Genomic DNA, 7,209 nt, shown 5'->3' with positions numbered 1-7,209 from the left:
GTACCTTTCGGCTCCCTCATGTATAGTGGAAATTTTTCTCTGCTCAAAGGGCAACCATTGCAGAAAAGGCTCCCACCTCTGGGCATCAAATGGGGGCATTCCTGAACCACTAGAGGAGGCTTTGTAGTAGTTAAAACCATACCTACATGACCTCTAACACGCCTCTCTCTCCATGCGGCCCCCTCTGCAGTGATGGGCTTCCCCTGAGGAGAGGGTAGGCCTGGCAGCAGGGATCCCACATCCACAGCCCAACAGACCTCTGGACCTCCATAGTCAGTGTTTGGGCGCGGTCTTGTACACCACACACAATGATCTCATGATTTCAAGAAAATGGAAAGAAACTCCCATCTTGGGGGAATGGAGAGGTAGAGAACAGATTGCAGAGCTAGAGTGACTCATTTCCAAAGGGGATCTCCAACTCCTCCTGAGGACCAAACAGATTCTACCAAGCTCCTGGAGAAAACTAGGCATATTCTCACGGTGTCAAAATGCTGAGCAAGATCTAAAGGAAGAGGCTAGTGTCACTCACTCCATACCACAGCCTTGAAGGTTATGTCTACACACAGACAGGTTTATGTTTAACTTGTTGAGTTCAAACAATAGCCCATATAGCATATTCTAGAAACTTTGCCCCATGACTTAAATCTATCTTTAAATTATCACAAACAAAATATCAATAGGTATAACTGTTCTGAAAGACAATTTGGCAATACTTTTCAAAAGCCTTTATTATGTGTATGTACTTTTGAACCCAGCAATTTCCCATCTCGGAATTTGTCCTGAAAAAGACATCATGGAGGGGCTGGCCCATGGCGTAGTGGTTGAGTTTGGCACTTCAGCTTCAGCGGCACAGGGTTCACAGGGTCAGATCCTCGGCATGGACCTACACCACTCGTCAGCCATGCTGTCGTGGTGACCCACTTATAAAGTAGAGGGAGACTGGCACAGATGTTAGCTCAGGGCTAATCTTCCTCAAGCAAAAAATGAGGAAGATTGGCAACAGATGTTAGCTCAGGGCTAATCTTCCTCACCAAAAAAAAAAAAAAAATCATGGATTTAGGCAAAAATTTAGCTATAAGGATGTTCAATCTATATTTGTTTATATTAGTATAAAACTGGAAACAACCAAATGTCCAACATTAGGGGACTGAATAAATTCTAGTATATTGATGTGAAATGCTTTGCACCATTTAAAAGTAGTATTATGGAAGAATATTTAATGATACAATATGTTACCTGAAAGAAAAAGAATATAAAACAATAGGAACAGTATGATTCCATTTGGGGAAGGTATCATAAAAAACATAAATAAGCAAATTAAGAAAATCAAAATCTTCATCAACTTGTTAATATTTTAGTGTAGCTTCTAAAGTTTGCACAATGAATATGGGCTATTTAAAATAAAAAATAAATTTTTAATTACTACTTTTAAATTTCAAACAATTAAATATTCCTCAATATTAATTATCAGCACAGCTGTTGGGAAAGAAGAAAGAAGGGAGGAGAGAATTAACATGAGTTGTTTTTACATATGTTATTTCTTATTCAATTTCATATAAATGTAGGGTCAACACAATTTGAATTGCCCCCTTTTGGTAGACATCAAAGAAAATTAAAATGTATATTTTATACTGAAAAAGCAGGAGGAAAATGCCTTGCTTTTCTCTGAATCCCTTATTATTAAAACTCCATGATTAAGGTTACTTCTATTTACTGAACTGGGTGAATTCTAAAGTTATTTCCCCCCTACTCCCCCAGGTGAAGGCGTTAATTTGCATTACCTCTGATTACTCATTCAGAAGAACGAGCCAGGTTGCATCTGCTATATATTATGCAGTGAACTGTTGATTATCTGTGGAGACAAGGACAATACAAATAATAAAAATCCACAGAGAATACCCAAACTTCATTTTAGCGAGAAGTGTCAACAGTCTGCCAAAGTTGTTAGCAAGGAACAAAGCTGATTTGAGTTTTATCTCCCAACTCCCTTCCATATGCTTGAGGATTATGCTAATAAGAGGTGAAATGACCAGCAGCAGAGGCAGCCCTGGGTAATTCCTAGTCCGGAGAATTGGTTTCTGATTAATCAAGATTTGGCTGAATTGGAGCACGGACACGAAAATGTCTCCCAATAAGGATCTTAAATATTCATCATCTAAAAAATTCCATCTACTTGACAACATGTTGACTAGAGTTTATTTCATTTATGAAACTCAATTCATGTGATACCCCATTTCTGCCCCACTTGAACCTACACCTACAATGTAGAATAAACAATGAACTCATTTCTCTTTGTCATGCTATCCTACTAAACTATCAAATTAAAATTTCTAAATATGTATTATTTATAGTAATTACCATTCCATATACCAGATCAATCTATTTAGACAATATTCAACTAACCTAAAATTCAATAGCCTAAAACTATTAGGTTTCTAAAACTTGGCAAGAAAATGTGTCCTTCTGTGACCTTTCTTTAGCTGACATAATCTACAGAAATTCTACACTCCTACATGTTTACACACACACATAAACCCTAGAAATGTCCATGATTTGATTTAACAGACGCCTCTGACACTCCATATGTCCACATATCTCATTTTAAATTTGAAATTAAGAAATTTAAGACAGGTCTTTTCAGATCTTATGAGAAATATCATTTCCCTAAAACTGCTTTTCTCTGAGAGAGTATCATAAATTGACTGACAGGGATGTTAACTGCATTAACTTTTTAAGATTCTTTCAATCCTCTGTCCTCTGTGAAATAACTATAAATTTAGATTGGTAGTTCATATGGCTCTTTTCCCCATAACAAATACAAATAAGATAAATTGGACTAAAACTCTTTTATGCTTTATTGAATAACAGCCAGTAATAAGGCAGGCTCAGAGAGCAGATTCTAATATCAGATGCATGGCATGGCTTTAAATATCTTCTATTGCACTGGATAACAGGTTAAAACCCGTCCCTTTACTAGGAGATTCAAATTGCCTCTTGTAGATTCTTCAACAAGAACTTTTCGGTCTTTCCTTTTGCAAAGTGATAAGATTTCCTCTACCTACTTTCTACACAATCTATGTCCCCATCCCAGGAAAATACTCCATTTTCACCACAAACTCAGAAAATACTAGGCATTCTAAAGAGAAACTGATTTATGATTTGCTTGGTTATCAACAAGATAACACTCCCTCTATTGTGAATATTACGAGTCAATGTCACCCAGTTAAAAGGCAAACCTGAGCAGTCATCCTCAGTGATCCCCATTTGTTTTAAGTTCGAGAAGCTTCTCAGCTTCATAAAAATAAATATAAAAATTAATTTTTATTAAAATAAAAATCAGAAAAACATTACCAATGTAAATCTTTCTTGGCCCGTATATTTGCTTTCTGATTCAGAATTTCTCCCTTTAAATAATGGGGCATGTCTCCCTAAAGTCTGGAGGTATAGTGGCTTTCTTCTGCGTGTGTGACTATTTCAAATCAAGCCTCATATTCAGTTCCATGGTGTCTCCCCACACGAGGCATGAGGAAGGAGAACCAATACACCAAAACATTGCACTACGATTTCTGACATTCACTTCCTGATTTGGGGGCAAATTTTTCCCAAATTTTATTAAATTTTTAAAAAGATAAATATATACTTTCTACCTAAAAACAATCGAATCAGTATTACAGTATTTCTACATCCCATAAAATCCAGCTTCAACATTTATTGATCTTTTAGGACCTCAAAATGTCCCTGTTATTTTCCAAAAGTAAAAAGTTCAAGTAGGATTTAAAAAAAAAATAGCATTCACCTAAATATGAATGAAGGTGCCATATATAGACCACATATTCATCAGGCATTCAATAATTGCTTACTTTAAGTAAAACAAATTCCAGTGGTAATGATAGGGAAAATTATGCCTTCTATGATAAAAATATGATGCCATTTTATGACGCAAATTTTTCCAGAATTGGCAACGTTCTTTTTTCATTTTTATTTTTAACACTTTCCTTACTCTTTTATCTCATTTCAACTTGTTGGCAGTGGTCCTGGGCATTGAAAGCTTAAAATCCCAAGCTTAAACTCCAAAGGGAACACATATACTTATCCCAGAATCAACCTGAGCCCACGTCCCTCAACTTTCCTTTGTTCCTCCCTTACCTTGTTCCAAAAATTAACTTCTGATTGTTTTTTTCTCAATCACGTGGGGGTGCAGGGGAATGGAGAGCTATGTTTATTCCAACACACCCAATGTTTGAAAAGTCCTTTCATGGAGAGCACTGAAATTGTTATGCAGTTTAATAACAAAAAGAAAACAAATAAACTAAAAATACGGTGTTTCGAGGTCTCATACTTTTATAAAGAAAATGGAAATTATCATTTTAAAAAATGAACGAATCAAATGTGTTTTGTGTGTTAAAAAAAAAAAACTCGTGCTACAACTAAATGTTCCCTTAGATTGAACATCTACTGTTTCTCTAGCTATTATGTGAAGCTAACCTCATTTATATCCCATACACTTATTTTAAACCAATGTATTAAACTACACTAGGTCCTTTATCTCTGCTATTTTAAAGAATTCAAAAAATGTCCAGAGTAGAGAGAAGATCATTTCATAGATTCCCTGTGAGGAATATTCTCCTTTAAAAGGCAAAGAGAAATTAGGAATTGAGCAACTGTCTTCTGATTTCATTAATTGTGATAGCTATTTGAAAAATGCATACTAAATGGAGTCTGGTTTTTCTTTAATAGCAATACTTTAGGGTCTGAGATACCTAGATATCAACTTTTTGCTTTGCTTTTCACACAAGCCTAGACTGAAACACTCTAATTAAGAATCCATCTTGCTCCTTTCCTCCACAAGTAAACTTCTCAAAAGAAAAATCCAAAAGATTTCCTTTGCTGCCCTTTCTCTCCTACATGCTGGACAACCTGCTTCTGTCCCCACTGCTCCCTTCAACTGCTCTCATTAATGTTACCAGTGACCATTTATTGCTAAATTTTTTGAATACCTTTCAGTCCTTATCCCAGTTACATAGGCTGACCCTTTCCGCCATCCCTGGTCCCTGGAGACTGCAAAAGTATGACCTTCTCCATGAAGCCTTACCCTACCCACACGGCAGCAGTGACTTTGAGCATCCCATCCTCTGTGCTCCTGTGCTCCTGGAGCACCTTTGCACATTCTAAGAGAATTTCCATGCGGCGAAGTACCCATTTGCTTGTCTCCCCTACCGACTACCAGCAATGCCAGTGCAGAGGGTTTTAGCCTAATTTATCTTTATACCCACATCACCTACCCAGTGTCAAGACTTGGCTGACAAATTATCCTATGTTTTCAATCTCAGGAAGTAGAGCAGAAAGCCCTGCTTGCACTGCATGATAGTTCTCTGTCACGGCATTAAGAAAGAGAGGTTTCGCCTAATTTCTTTCAAGGCACACTCCAGCACAGTTCTCATCCATTCCTCATCCTGAGCAAAGAGGACCCTATTTCAGACCACCATGTCATCAAACATCTCAAGGCCCCTTTTGTACCTGCAATGGAGCCTGAACAAAAGTGAGATGCGTGGTGGTAAGGAGACAGGGAGGACAGCCAAAGCCTAGAAAGTTTCCAAAATAAATCCACTTTTCCTGCCTCCTTCCCCTTCTCTATGCATTTAGATCTCTTTGGAAGCACTGACACCTCCGCCATCTAATCAAGACAAATCTTTCATGCGGTAATTAAAATACAGCTCATCTTCAAGGGGAACAGAAAAACAAAGCCTGAAACAATTAGCTGACTGTGCCAAACAGCATGGTTCGTCCCCTCCCGCTCCATCCTGGCCCTCTCTCCCCACTTCCTTCAATTGCTTGCTTTTAAGTATTTTCACAGGAAGGAAAACTTCATTTTGCTGAAAGGTAAGAAACTAAACAGACACTTAGACTAGGAAACAGTTTAATTGAATTTCATATGAAAAATGCTTAGGACTGTTTATGACAAACGTCAGGCTCCCTGCTAGGCTTGAATTGCATTAGGCAAGAAAGGAAGTCAGAGGTGCTTGCTAATCTGTTATCGTCAAGTTAGAACAGAATATTGCATTAGCATGCAAAAGGACACAGGCCAGCAACACAGGCAAAGACAAGCCTTCCCAGAATGAAGACTGCAGAGGAGAGAGGTAAATTGTGCTAGTAATAACTCAGAAGGTAGAAAATGAACTTGTCCCTCGCAAGGCTGTGTGTGCCTTGATTACATTAGCGCTACTTGCGATATTATGCAGCGTATTCATTTTTATTGTATTAGTTTTTGAATAGTCTGTAAAAGGCCAGTGTTTTATTTGGCTCCCTGAGCCACCTGTCTTTCCTACAACATCCCCTACCAGCACATTCAAGCATTAGCTTTCAGGTTTTCTAAAATCTTTTAACCATTGATGTCTGCCAGCAGTCAAATTAAATTCAAAGGGTTTAGTATAGCTCCAGGTTTAGCTTTATAATTTACTAAGAATGCCCAAAGCACTTGCAATCTAATTTGCAGTTCAGCAATGAATACCATTTCCTAACGAAATCTGCCTGAAATTTCCTTTTGAGTCTTTGGAAAAAATACACTTGTGACACCTGTGTGTCTTCCTTCTGGCACTGACTCAAAAAAAAAACCTGCCAAGAGAGAATGATATACCTCTTGCAAGGTGGCACAGGAAAAGGTATCAAGGGAATGGATTTGTTTTTATTGCCAGGTTATCTGGGTCACTCTATATTTCTTGTTAAAATTTAGATTTTTTTTTTCAATATCTTCTAAGTCCAATATTAGCACTATATTCATTACAGCTTGACTAGCAACCAGCATAGGCTTAACCAAAATCTTGGCTCTCTGATAAATAATTAGATAGATGGATAGATAGATAGATACATAGATAGATAGATAAGTGGTATATAGATCATAGATAGATAGATAGATACCACTGCAGACAAACCAAGCTTTAATCATTTCCGTATCTCTATGGAAGTAGATTCCGTCTATTTTCAGTGGCAGGCCCAAGTGTCAATTCCTAATCTTGGGACTAAATTCGTTTCTATCACTTAATCCTGAAGCACCATTGCTCGCAGTGTCCTTGTGCCTCTATTTCACCCTTACAGAAGGGAAGGAGAAAGTGACTCTTAAAATTCTATAGCTAACTTATAGGATTGTTTCGTCTTACAAAAAGATGGCCCTCTCTTACCTGAGACTAAAGTATGAGGAATCCTTGAAGAGTG

The sequence above is a fragment of the Ceratotherium simum genome, chromosome 12 (genome assembly GCF_057802395.1).
Source record: "Ceratotherium simum simum isolate JZ-2026a chromosome 12, ASM5780239v1, whole genome shotgun sequence".
Lineage (NCBI taxonomy): Eukaryota > Metazoa > Chordata > Mammalia > Perissodactyla > Rhinocerotidae > Ceratotherium > Ceratotherium simum.
This window is presented reverse-complemented; position numbering follows the sequence as displayed.